Below are 14,057 nucleotides of genomic sequence, written 5' to 3' on the forward strand. Positions count from 1 at the left end.
GTGAGAGCAGTCTCGTTTAAAGAGTCTCTGACTTTGCGTTTGGTGGATAAAAAACATATAATTTAGTTAGAAATACAACATAGTCTCGAACTATTCATGTAATAAAAGTTATACCATTTGTTATGTTAACATTATTTAAAGTATTATATAGCTATATGTGACAAACTAACCCAGTATCCTAAAAAATCCAGTTGCCATTTTAGAATTGGTAACTTTGAGTTGACCTTTGAATTTAAATCCTTGCTTTATAGTGAACTAGTTTTAGTTCGTGATAAAAACTCATTACCAATGTAAAATTTATTTTATTTTTGTGGATTCGGCTGAGTACAACACTAGGTTTTGAAAGGTCTCGTTCAAGAAATAAAAATTACGTTGGGAAAGTTTTAAATTATTGACTAACTAGAACCACTTTCAAATTATTTCCCATTGTGAATGTTGAGTTTAGCTCCAGTCCAGCCATCTCTTAAATGCAGCGCCTGAAATCTGACACTGTCTCACACTTGACTTCTGAAATCTGGAGTCATCTTTATCTAAAGAGATCCAAAACATTTCGGTAACAAAGAAGCACAAAAAATGAGAATACCTCTTCGCCTAGGTATTATGTGAATTCTGAGTTTAGCTCTAGTTCACCGTCCACTTAGTACAGCATTTTCAATCATGTTCTCTGCAGTAGGTATCTCTGATATCGAAACGACGTAAAGAATTCATTTTGAGCTTCTTATCGCCTCGAGACAAACGAACATGACTCCGGAACTCAAGTCGCTGACAGCTTGAGATTCACAACTTGGCACTGCACCAAGTGGAAGGTGAACTGGATCCAAACTCAATATTCACTTTGAATCAACCCTTGCAATCATAGCTTAGTTATGTAAGGATTGGTTACATCCAGCTTTGAAAATTAAAGTATTATAACATTTTGTTTAATACATAGTGAGATAACAGTGAGGTAATGAGTCACTTGCTGTAAAATGTAATAGCTCTGAGACAGAAATGTAAATAAGACTTTGACAAATCATGAACTGAACTTGAAACATTTAGCCCCGATCGCCTCGGTATCTAATACAAGCTTATCGACATTTAGCCAAAGGGCAAGGCTAGGGGAGGCCCGCCCCTCCGTTATAGAAATGACCCTTACAGCAAATAACGTGATTGAGGGGGACTCCCGAGGGTGACGTTTTGACATTGAACTCCTTCTGTTGTTGCAGAAATATAACAGCAAGACATTTATCTTTTGGGTGTATTCAGTAGGGCATGGACAATATTGATAATTTTATTTTGTAATTTCAGAAAGTAATATTCTTTCAGAGACAATCTAAACTTTATATTTAGTATGCTACTGTACAGGATCTAAGATCTTAAAGTACCAAACTATGCAAAAGTTTTGTATTTAAAATTAAAATATTAAAATAATATTTTGTCTTTTAATAAATTAAATCTCCTTATGCATCGATGTATACACGTGTTTTATAATTACTTTCTGACAACTTAGTGCTAAAGTTTTTATAATCATCATTGAATTGTAACATCTATCATTTTCGTTTTGCAGTTCACTTTCCAACCATATAATATTCCATTTTTCGATTTTTAAGTAAAGATAGTTAAAAAAGCGACTTTTTAAAACAATCAAACCAAAATTCAAACAAATGCACTTCTTTCTGACAGACACACTATATACTAAATCTATAATCAGGCACTACAGTAATACAGTTAGACTGGAGTTTAGGATTATCAGTGAAAACAACACACAAAAAGAAAAAAACTGTTTTTGGTTATAAAACGGTGCTTTTTTAAAATACTAACATTTATTCATGGCTTTACATGTCGTTTTCTATTGAATAACAAGTAAGTTTTAGGTATATCCTATGATAAATAATCACTCCTTAAAATAAGTGGTAGGCTAATCACTGAAAGGTATTCAAATTCCATGACATATTTCAAAATAATAGTAGTTTATGTTCAATGAGTAATGTTTTCGGGTCCTCAAGTCGGAGTAAACTGGAGAGTAATCAGTTTTAAGAGTACTAAGGATGTACACAAATTTCTCTTGAACATTTTATAACATTGAACTTCAACAATTTCAGTAACACCTTAACTATGTAGACCAGAGGGGACATATTCTAAGTTCATATTAAAGGCCATAAAGAAGCTTGAAAACAAAGTTGATTAATTAATTATTCTAGGGGCAGTTCCATTTGAACCCCAATACATGACACATCTTTATAGAAATGGTATTCTTCTTATTATTAAACCATGATATACGTATGTTTGTACCAAGTTTTATATTTATGCGACATCTGGAAATGCGAAAAAATAGAGTAATTGAACCTATTTCAACCCATATGCGTGGCTGATCTTCATGAAAAGTATTTTATTTGTTGTAAGAATAAGATAACAAAATAATAAAATTTAATCATGATCATTTAATCACGTTATGAAGTGGGCCATATTTCAACTTTCTGTCATATACTCGTAAAAAAATTGGAGAATTAGTGTTGAGATCGTGAGTGAGGGCTTTGTCTTATCACGCGGAGCTTCACTTATTACTAAAAGAGTAAATAGTTATTGGCCTAAAAATACTTAAATGTAATATATATTTTAACTGAAATAATTTAATATTACATTATTGTTTATAAAAAGTACGATTTCGTTAACCACGAATTATAAATTACTTTCATTGAACTTGTTTACGATATAGTTTTAATATCTCGGTGAACTGACGCCCACAGTCTTCGGACAAAGAGTGTTCGATAAATTTATTTGAAGAGAGAGAGAGAGCGGTAATCCTACAGCAAAGGCCTCGCTAACTAATCTTACCAGCTCTTACTTTAGTAGATTGGCTTCATAAGAAATAATCACGTAGGTCCAAGTATTGGTCGGCTGACGTCGTACACAGTTTTGGGCCGTCATTAATTATATTGTGAAAGTATAGTAAATGTTTCAGCTTTTTAGAAATACTAGATATGTCAGGCAGAACGAGTGCTTTTTATCCTCCCCAGTTTTTTTTTTTTTTTTTTTTTTTTTTTTGTTATCTATATATTAGTGGTAATATATAGTTGTTTAAGAAATTTTGTGATAGGTAAGTGAAAAGATAAATTGTATCTAAATGAATTAGTAAATATTTGGTAAGGCATATTATCTGATTATTTTCTGCCTTCAAAGGTAGATACAAAAACACTGTTAACAGTTTACTATGCAAATGTATATTCTACATAACACATTGCATTACATTCTGGGGTGGTTTAGTTGAAGTAAACAAGCTTTTCATAATTAAAAAAGATAATCCGTAAAATAAACTGTATGTAAGTATGATGCATCCTGCAAGACCACATTGGGAGACTTAAAACTGCTTACTCCTCCATCAGTTTATATATACCAGACAGTCATTATGATCAAGAAAAACATTGCAAGTTTCAATTCATTCTAAAATATACATAATTATTCCACCAAACACAATAGTACTGTTATTTATCCTTTACACAAAACACAAGCCTTTGAGAATTTGCCTGAGTATGGAGGACCTCGTATGCATAGCAATTTGCCCGATGATGTCAAATTAGAGAATTGTTTGGAGGGTTTTAAGAATAAATTGAAGGACTATTTGATGGAAAAGTGTATCTACAGTGTAAATGTATTCTTGACTGAAAAGCAATGTTTTAATAATTATTTAAATTGTGTATCTTTGTTTTTCTGTTTGTTGTCTACTTTTATATATAATGTTTAGTGCTTAATATTTTATGTTTAAATCTTATTACTATTCGTTATTTATACAATTCATATTTTATTTTGTTTACATGCTTAATGTTTTATGTTTAAATTTTATTTTATATTTGTTATCTATACAATTTATATTAATTAATTTACGTTTTAATTTAGGTTAGGTATATTTAACTAGTTGACATGTCATCTACAATAAGGTAATTAATTATTTACTGTACATGGTGCTATGAGACAACTACGTAGCAACTAGTATATTTTAATAGATAGTTAATACTATCCATAGTGTTCTAAATATAAAGTGGAATGTCATTTAAGAGGTTTAATGAGAGGTGTCTTTCTGCCCCAGAGGCGTTATACTGAACCATTTTAAGGGAAAACGGTCCAAACGTATTTGCAAATTTGTATTGACCTCCTCGGGATTCGAACTCGTGACGTCTTATTTAGGGAGCTACAGTCTTGCCTCTTCGTTACTGTGAAGGGTATTTTTGCGTATTACCCTGAAATTGTGTCTTGTGAGGTTAAGAAAATCAAAAACAAATTTTTAGGGATTTCTGCAAATAATTTTAGAGGTTAAAGTCGTTCATGCACACATTCCATAAGTTACGAAAATTAGGCAGAAAAGAAAGAAAATAAAAATAACAAAGAGTTAGTATTAAGTATATTCCAACGTGTCAGTTCTGTTGTCAGGGATGACACAAAAAATACACATTCCAAAAATATGTAGCCTACTGACGGACGAGTCTACTAACCCAACGTTAGAAAATGAGTAAATCCGATCTTTTTTGCAGTTCCCATTTAAAACGTAGTGCTAAAAATAATATAGGAGCGGTAAATGGTAATATACTGTCTCTTGCAAGCAGAATTTAATTATACAGATGAGGAGATGAACTTTGCAGAAGTTTCGCGACGTAAAGTGACAAAGCCACGATAATTCGCAGACGTAAGACCATTAACCTTACTACTGAAGCAAAGAGCAAAGTTCCGCTTCCTCTGAACTCATGCACTTAAGTGGTTTAGAACTTTGACAACGTCACATGCAACCTACCGGGGATTATGTTACATCAGCCAGGTAGAGTGTATTGACTGGATCTACAAGTTTTTACAAAGAACTAAGGTTACTTTTCATTTTTTCATACGTGTGGGAACGCATTGCATAATTAACTGAGCGTCAGCGAAGTCTATACTCAGCTGAGCTGGTAAATTGGTCGTTTGTCTGTTTACCTCATATGGATTGTTAAATATAAGACCCATGTACTTCATGCTACATCGAGGTTGCCACGAGGTATCATGTCATTCCTTGAGCTTTGGCATAGCATCAGCGAAAATTTATGTTTAGCCCTTATGGGTATCCATAATTGCAATGCTATTTACTCAGTACAGTTATTTTACATTTTAATTCTTTGATGCGCTAGTTTTAGCACTACGTTTTTTTATGGTTTGGTGTTGTTGTGGTTTAAATAGTATTCAACTTTTAAAAGCTATAATTATGGTCAATATCCTAATACTATTATAAACGCGAAAGTTCCTTTGTTTCTTTGTTTTGCTTTCACGCGTAAACTATTAAACCGATTGTACTGCAATTTGTACATCCTTGCCGTCCCAGTGATGAATATAACCTATTCTTATTTCGAAAGTCCCCACTGGCATTTAAAGTAGCATAAAATGCCATCTTGGTCTCTAGCGTTGTGGAATTTTAATTGAGCCTGTAAAATGTAATCATCTGTTCTGTTTAAACACTGTTTATTATTTTCAATGTGTTTAAATTGATAATTAATTTTTAAGAGAGTGCGTTTAAACCATTTTAGATTTTAGCGATTTGGTAAAAAGCGAACTCATCTATCTCAGAAAATGCCCTGACGTATAAGGTGGTTAGAATTTGATTCCGAAGACTCCCTTTAAAGCAGTCGAAAAGAATTATCCTAGATGAAAATTCGCTGGACCGTGGTTTTGAAGTAATATACCAATTATAACACTAAATTTCCTACAATACAAAAAATATTTTCAATATTTAAAGAAAGAAACGTGTAGTGTCATTGTTAATGTACTTTTAAATGTAAAATCAAATATACATTAAGTACTAGATCTAAAAGACAAAATTACTATTTTAATTTAACTATAAATTTAAAGACTGATTAAAACTCATCTTAGTTCACTTTTGAACGAAATGTGCTTCTCTAGTCTGTGATTTGTTTTCTTGATCAGGAATGAAGGCAAATTCAAGTATGGAAAAAAACATACTAAGAACATTACAATGGCCATAATTATAAACTTTTAGACGTGATCGCGGCAACAAGGGAAACTGAACATTGGTCGGGAATTTAATTTACTCTGATCAGTAGTGCTCATACAGGTATAAAACCTTCGAAGTTTCGTGTGAAGCCGCAGGTAACTGCTAGTTTAGTAATAATTGTTGTCGAAATCGTAAATTACCACAAATTAAGTTGTTTTTTTTTAGAAAATGAAAAACATATAAACTGGGTAGTTTTGGTTTTGTAGACTTAAACAGTTAATTTAAAGTGGTCTTCCCGCCAGCTTTACCACAAACCAGTAACTTTCAAGTTTACTCCAGACTTTAAAATCCTTTACGTCAGGCGCGGAAATCGAACCTGCGACTCCAAGGCTAACTTCCGCGTTCGAGAGTAGCACCTTTTAGATCACGCTGCCATCCCGACTATCTTGGATGTGCGGATAGCTCATTTAAGATTTAGCTATTTCCTGATTCTTGAGTCTTCCCGATTTCGCTATTTCCCTTGTGATTCCCATAAGTTAACATGTGACGTAGTAACTAACACGTTTAATCAGGTAAACTCTGTTGAATTTTTCTTTTAGGACTTTCGTTACGCTCATTATCGTCATGAGTGCCATTGAAGACCAACATTCAGTATGTTGGTACACTTTATATTCTGCCTAAAGAGCTTTTAAAGTTTTCTATCCTCTCTGATTATCCACCAGTCCTCTCTCTCCACAGGATATTCCAAGAATGAAATCAGCTATAGTAATTTTGGCGAAGGCTGTTACTTGACAAGTGATTTTATGCGCTCCTACTTTGGTTATTAAATGTTCTAAATTTTGAAACCGTTTAATTGTTGAATATTTATCCTTTTCGTGTATCCTTTAACTTTTATTTATTATACAGCGTGTATCAAAATGAATGACCTGATTTTAAAGCTCAATATCTATTGCTAAAAATGTACTACAAAAATAATATTTATTGCAAAATACTCATAAAATCTTAAAGTTTTGGGTATGTTATTACAAATGATCTATATTTCCACCAACAGCAGCACGAACAACATCCACACGATAGCTAAATTCCTCATAAACCTTATACAACGTATCTGCGTTCACAGACCTTATTGCGACAGTTATTCTGTTCTTTAGTTCTTTGATGTCATGAGTTAGAGGGGGAACAAACACTTTTTCCTTCACGTATCCCCACAAGAAAAAGTCGCATGGGGTCAAGTCTGGTGATCTTGAAGGCCAAGAATGAAGGGCATTGTCTCGAGGTCCCGTGCGCCCTATCCAGCGGTGGGGCAGAGTGTTGTTGAGATGCTGCCGAACATTGTTGTGCCAGTGAGGCGGAGCTCCATCCTGTTGGAAAATGAAGTCACCAGAGTCTGCCTGAAGTTGTGGGAAAAGCCAATTCTGCAGCATTTGAAGATAGCTCATTCCATTCACAGTGTATCCCTCAAAAAAGAAGGGACCGTACACTTTTTTACGAGAGACTGCACAAAAAACGTTCACTTTCGGCGAGTCTCGTTCATGCTGAATAACGTCGTGAGGTTGTTCGAGTCCCCATATGCGCACGTTATGTCGGTTTACTTTACCACTAGTATGAAATGTTGCTTCATCACTGAAAATTAATCGTGATAAAAATGTATCCACTTCCATGTCCTCAAGTAGAGCATTACTAAATTCAACACGTTTCCTTTTATCACCAACCCGGAGAGCGTGTACTAATTTTAGTCTGTATGTTTTGTACAGCAAACGACGTCTTAACACTCGCCAGACAGTCATGTGAGGCATACCTAGTTGTCTGCTTGCACGGCGAGTAGACGTTCGTGAACTGCGCTCATACGTTTGCCGAACTGTTTCCACCATTTCGTCAGAAGTGCGAGGTCGGCCTGAACTTTTACCTTTGCACAAGCACCCTTTCTCTTCAAATTGGCGATACCATCGACGAATGTTTTTAGGTGAAGGCGGATCAATGCCGAAACGACGACGAAAAGCACGCTGGACCGAAACAACTGACTCATCCTTGGCAAATTGTAACACACAAAACGCATTTTGTTGAGCGGACGCCATTTTACTTCAGACTGACTGGAAACCAAGAAGACGCACTGACCGACATCTAGCGGCAATTTTATGAAACTTTAGGCCACGCCCATTCCAAATACATAGCTTTCCTTGCCCGTACGCCTTATGTTTCGTAATTATTACCGTACAAAATCTGGTCATTCTTTTTGATACACCCGGTATAATGTCGCATTGGACGTAAACGAATTATCTCGGTCTCACTTAAAGTAGTTAAACAAACGAGATTATCGTGTATAAAGATTTCATTACGTGTATAAACCTACAGATTCAATCCGGATATTGTCAGGTTTACAAAATTCAATTTGTACTTTATTTTTGCGATGGAAGGATTGTGAAGGAAGCAGGATTGTTCCGGACATTTTCCTTAGTTCCAATATACGTTTTGAGATTTGCAATCTGATCTCTTCGTCAGGTTAAAGACTAAACTAATGATGGAGACCACCGGCCAACCGGTCATACAGTTCTATGTGGTTGGCCGGAGAGTGCAGAAGTATTATGACTTGTATTCTGTAGTTCAGTATTAATATTAGTGTTCAGTTTTTACCAACTACATGTTTTAGAGTTAGTGTGCATGCAGTAGACACGCAGCATGATTGTTATGATTCCTGACTTATACGTGTCAGAACACTCTCGTGTGTTTTCTATATGAACCTATGTTACTAAATTAGTGCTCATGCTTTAGTTTAGACATTTACCTCAAGAAGAGATCATATTGAAGATCATCACTGAACGATAGTAAAAGTCCGTAAAAATTCTTTTTCCTTCAATTTGTAAGTACACAAAAAGAGTTTTTTCTAGAAAATAAACATAATATTTTGCTTTTCTACTGCAGGTAACCAGAAAGAATTAGGTGCCTAGACAATACGGGGAGCTTTAAAACACTGCAGGGTGCCATTTTGTATTACGGCAAGCGCAAAACACGTTGTTTTATTTCCGCCTGTAAATCTTGCTCCAGAATACACCGCTGTTTTGTGTGTGAAACACACTATATACTGTATATCACACCCCCAAACACTGACAGGCTGGAGCGACAGGAGTGGTCCGGCTCCGGCTCTTTGTTAAGTGCTTTTCCTTATAAATCTCCAGAGACGGTTGTTGGGAGGTGTCCAACGTTAAGTGCAGTAGAATAATAGTCCGACGAGTGTTCATGAGACACCTCTCCAGTGTGTTTACTTTTACCATTTTAATCCTTTCCCGGACATATGACGAGTGAATTTAATAATGAACTATACGATAATCGATTTATCGTAACAAATTATAGGAGGAATGTACGAGCATAAAGGGTCGTTGCCTGTGTAATATTTTATAGGATTTCTAATCTGTGGTTTTACAGTACGTTTTACTTACTGTGTTCTGATTTTTAATTTTTTCCCAATCTTTTTATAGATTATTTAAAAAAAATCTTTGTGTACTTTATCGTTTAAATGCAAGACCAACTACAAAGCGTTACGATATGTATTATTAACACACGAGATACGAGGTACACAATGAAAAACCTTTCAAAACGCTACAATTAAATATATAGGTGCAAAAGAGTGTGCGGTTTAAAATTGTTATGATGGAGAAAAGGATCTGAAGATTGATTTTCTATAGCTGACTCTTAAGGATAATGTAAAATCTTTACACTTTTATGGCAATAACAGTCTATTACATCTGCATTCGTACCAATTTATTCTTTTCAGCAATACTTTTGGTTATTTATAAAACATATTTTTTCATTTTTTCAACGATTACAAAATAAAATAAAAAGCAATTCAATCTCTTAACCCTATAGGTGGCATGCAATCCAGTTGAATAGAACGGGAACAGGGGTGTCCTAAGTCAGGTTTCTGCATATTGAATACATAAAGTCAAGATAGCTGTGCTGTCCTAGGCGCTAATCTCAGACGCGGAAGTCACAGGTTCAATTCCCGACCTTACTTAGGGATTTTTGCGGTACACTTATGAGAATCACTGGTCTATGGTATAGCCAGTGTAAGGACCCACCTTAAATTAACGGAGGTTGGTGAGATCAGTGATTGTCTTATATAGATTAGCAGACCTAAAATACCCGTTTTGCATATTTGTCTCCACTGTTAAAAAAAACTATTTATGTTTATTTTATGCTCTAAGAGGCATTTATTATCAAATCATGGCCATAATGATAGCTTTTAAGAGTTAAAAACCATTTATACTACAGTAAATGGCAATAGGCACCCAAATTGTATATGCATAAGTGCGCACTAACGGCGAGGAAAAAATAGTCGTAAGTTATGAATTTGCCAGTTCTATGATTTTATGCCAATAGTTGTCCATTACGTCTTAATTCATACCAACTTAGTATTACGGGCAATATTTTTGGTTATTTATAAAACATCTTTATTTTTTTAACAATTACAAAAAAAACCTACAAAAGCTATCCAATCTCTTAATTTATTAATCATGTACAAGGAGAGTCAGAAATTCCTCATTTTTTAATTTTAAATACATTTTAAATAGTCTGATGATATATGAGGCAGTGTTGTCATATCGCTACTGACCATCAGCTGTTCCCGCGATGACGTAATATGCCTTTCTACTGACTGCTTGATTTACAGATCGTCTGCAAAACAGATTGATAAAGTCAAACTTGATTACATTTCTTTACGGTAGCTTATGGTGTTTGTTTACTGTAGCATAAGTTTGAACGAATCAGTAGTTTTATATACACGTAAATTGGCAACAGTGTTTACCGTTTGAATAGAGGGGATTCATACATACCATACACGATCGGTCTATTTTCAAACGAACTTGTTGTCTAACTATGTATTTCTGTGCTGTTAGTACTACGTTTATTATTCTGTTACAATAAAAGCTTTTGTAGCGAGATAATTTTATAAAATAATTACAATTATCGTTATTACAACACATAAAATAAATTATTTTCCGCATACGTTTTACAGAAGCTATGTCAAGTTCTCTTATAAAAGTAAGATTTAAATATTTTAAAAAATGGATGTATGTCTAAAGATATTTAATTTTTTACTAACGTAAGTCCTTAATAACTCATTTTTCAAAATATTAATGAAGTTAATGGACAAGAATAGTCGTGAGTTTAGCTCCATTTATTCATTCATTTATTCATTTCCAACGGTAAACCAGTATAATTGTTACAACACATTTGACACAATATTTCACACAATAAGATAAAATATTGTCATAGCTGACAATATAAGACATAGAAACAACTGACCAGAAAGACTGCAATAATACACTTACTAAACTATAACTATAAATACTAAAATTACCAAATCATACACACCATAATAAAGCAAGTCAGTTGCAACACAAATAGAATAATAATTCTCACACTGAACATACACGATCAAATTTATAATAATTTCAAACGGTTTCCTCACCAGAAAATAAAAATAAATAATAAAAAAAAACTGAACATAATTTAAATACATAACAAAGTAACATGGAATAAACTATTTGTAACAGCGTAACAAAGGAAAAGCTATGTAACAGTACGTAATAGGGAGAATGGCTATACACAGAAATAGCAAAGAGAATAACTATAGACCATATAGACCTATAGACCCTATAGATTGGTGGACTATAGACCTGGTATTTCAACTTCCACTTAGTGCAGCGTCTGAAATCTGACACTGTCACAGACTTGACTCCTGGAATCTGGTGTCTTTGTCGAAATCGAAGGTATAAAAATTACTCATGTTCAGTCTATGTGTATCTAATTAATGTCGAAACGATTAAAAGGGTTCGTTTTAACGTTTTCGACGTCAAAGTTTTTGGATCTCCTTAGACGGACGTCAAGATTCCAGGTGTCAAGTCTGATCAGACTTCTGACGTTGCACTGAGCGGAAAGTGAAATGGAGCTACACTCAACTTTTGCATTGAATTCGGCTTGGGAGTGCCGATGGCGGATTGGTCTAAGATGTTGGACTTTGAGTCTGAGTTAGAGATAGTGCAGGTTCGAGTCCTGTCTGTGACCGTTGCACTTTTTATCAGTACCATAGACCTTGTACTGTATTGACTCTCCTCCTTATTCTGTTTGATGAGATCCTTGCATAGGTCAGCGGCCAGTGAGGATTGACAGAATAATGTTAAAAATGTGGGAAGACTACGATTATGAGTAGAAGACTTATGTGTAGAAACTTCAAATACGTATTTTTAATATAGCAAACACTATATCGATTTAAATATTGAAATAAATGTAATGATACTAATATGTGTATATTATTAAATTCCAGCAATCATGAGAAGGTTTTTATCCAGAACTGGAGACCTAGTTTGGTAGGTTAGAGTACTTTTACACTCTCGGGCTATAAATTTCTCTTCCACACCTTATAAAGGGCAAGATCTTAGGCCTCAAAAAAGGAAAAACCACTGGAACAATAGTCCAATTGATAATAGGTAAAATGTAACTGTATAAACTCTGATATCCATGAGGCAATTCAGAAGCGGCGTCCCTACCTCAATAATGAACAGAGTATAGTTATTGCTGACGTGAAGTCTGATATACAAATATACAAATTTCTTTCAAAATGAAAAGATGATCAGTATTTAAATAAGAGTTCATCTTTTTATAATATATAACAAAATGTCCATATTTAAATACATTTAGTACACTTGCATAAAAATATAGGTATTTATTTACAATAGCGTGACCATGGAAAATGGACTTTTTTCATAGGTTGGGCATTTATAGCCAAGTATTATTATCACAGGTGCATATAAACTGGGGGAAAGTATATTATTGTATTATATTGATGCCTTTCGGGCATTATTGCGTTAAGGAGCAGGGGCATCACGTGATCTGGAATTTGACTTTTGCAAGCTCGAGTTAATTTTTTTTCTAAAAGAGCAAGCAGTGCGCAGCACTGTGCAGCGGGCAGGCATCGTTGACAGGATTAACGTACTAGTCAGCATCATTTCAGTAACTTATCACTTTGAACATCCAACACAAAGGTGTGCCATTACCACTACTGAATTAGGAGGTTAAGAATAGACACGGAGGAACAAAATAGTTCAAAATGGCGTCCCTTCTTTATTTGAGAGAGCCGCGGAGTAATACCAAACTGTCAAATATGGATAGTGTTGCCAGAGGTACTGTCAAAAACGGAGTTTTCAGAGGATTTCAAAAAATCTTAACTCCTTTGATTTTCGCTGCCGACGAATTTTTTCTTCACTATTGTTTTCAGGAAAAGAAATGAACACACCTTTCCATGGTCACGTTATTGTAAATTGATACAAAAATATATTATACCACTTAACGCATTAAACGTATCTTCACTTTTCTCAGTGAATTATTAAAAATTGAACGCTGTTTCAGAATGTCGGTCAGTGCGTGAATTGTCCCCTAGTGTATCCAAGATGGCGTCGGCCTCGTGTGTTACCACGCTGCTGGGATTCTACCTGCTGTCTTCTCTCCGAGGCTGCGTCTCCACGCTGGAAAAACTATCAGAAGGTACCGTTCTTATTTACTATTGATGTAGCCTTGCATCTTGCTTGTACCCAACCATTTTGTCATTGCCTTAGTCGGTAAAAGTTCAATGTTTGACTGTTTTTTGAGTCAGTATCTAAAGATTTTTTGTATTTATTAAGACCATTGCAACTCGCAGAGTAGTCCAAACTCACATTTGGGCTATTTAACCTATTACTGTACATGTTAACAAAATAATAGTCTATTTATCAATTATAAATGTTTTGGATAAATATAAGGACGTTCTTTCATTTTGTGCAATCCTGATACTTAATGTCACTACACAGAGTTTAAAAAGTCCCGTATGGGCTTGAAAATTTCCGAACGATTACAGGTAAAGCAATTAAACTTGGTACATATTTACTGAACCTATAAATCTACTGTTTGAAGTAACTACTATAATTTTGTGATGTCAGGGGGATGTGACTCATTGCGGGTCATCTTCTTGACATGATAAAAGAATTATAGTTACTTCAAAAATTAGATTTATATGTGCAGTAAAGATGTACCAAGTTTTATTGCTTTACCTGCGGGACTTTTTTACACCCTGTATAAAAAC

At 34.4% G+C, this 14,057-nt stretch overlaps 1 long non-coding RNA gene across 1 annotated transcript in view; it reads left to right on the top strand.

Moving 5' to 3' along the window:
* Nucleotides 1-13,480, top strand: part of LOC124366253 — a 444,599-nt gene extending 431,119 nt beyond the window's left edge. Inside the window, exon 3 of the long non-coding RNA XR_006922795.1 lies at nucleotides 13,349-13,480. This is a non-coding gene — a long non-coding RNA (uncharacterized LOC124366253). The remainder of the gene's footprint in view (nucleotides 1-13,348) is intronic.
* Nucleotides 13,481-14,057: the final 577 nt, after the last annotated feature.

The sequence above is a fragment of the Homalodisca vitripennis genome, chromosome 7 (assembly GCF_021130785.1).
Source record: "Homalodisca vitripennis isolate AUS2020 chromosome 7, UT_GWSS_2.1, whole genome shotgun sequence".
Lineage (NCBI taxonomy): Eukaryota > Metazoa > Arthropoda > Insecta > Hemiptera > Cicadellidae > Homalodisca > Homalodisca vitripennis.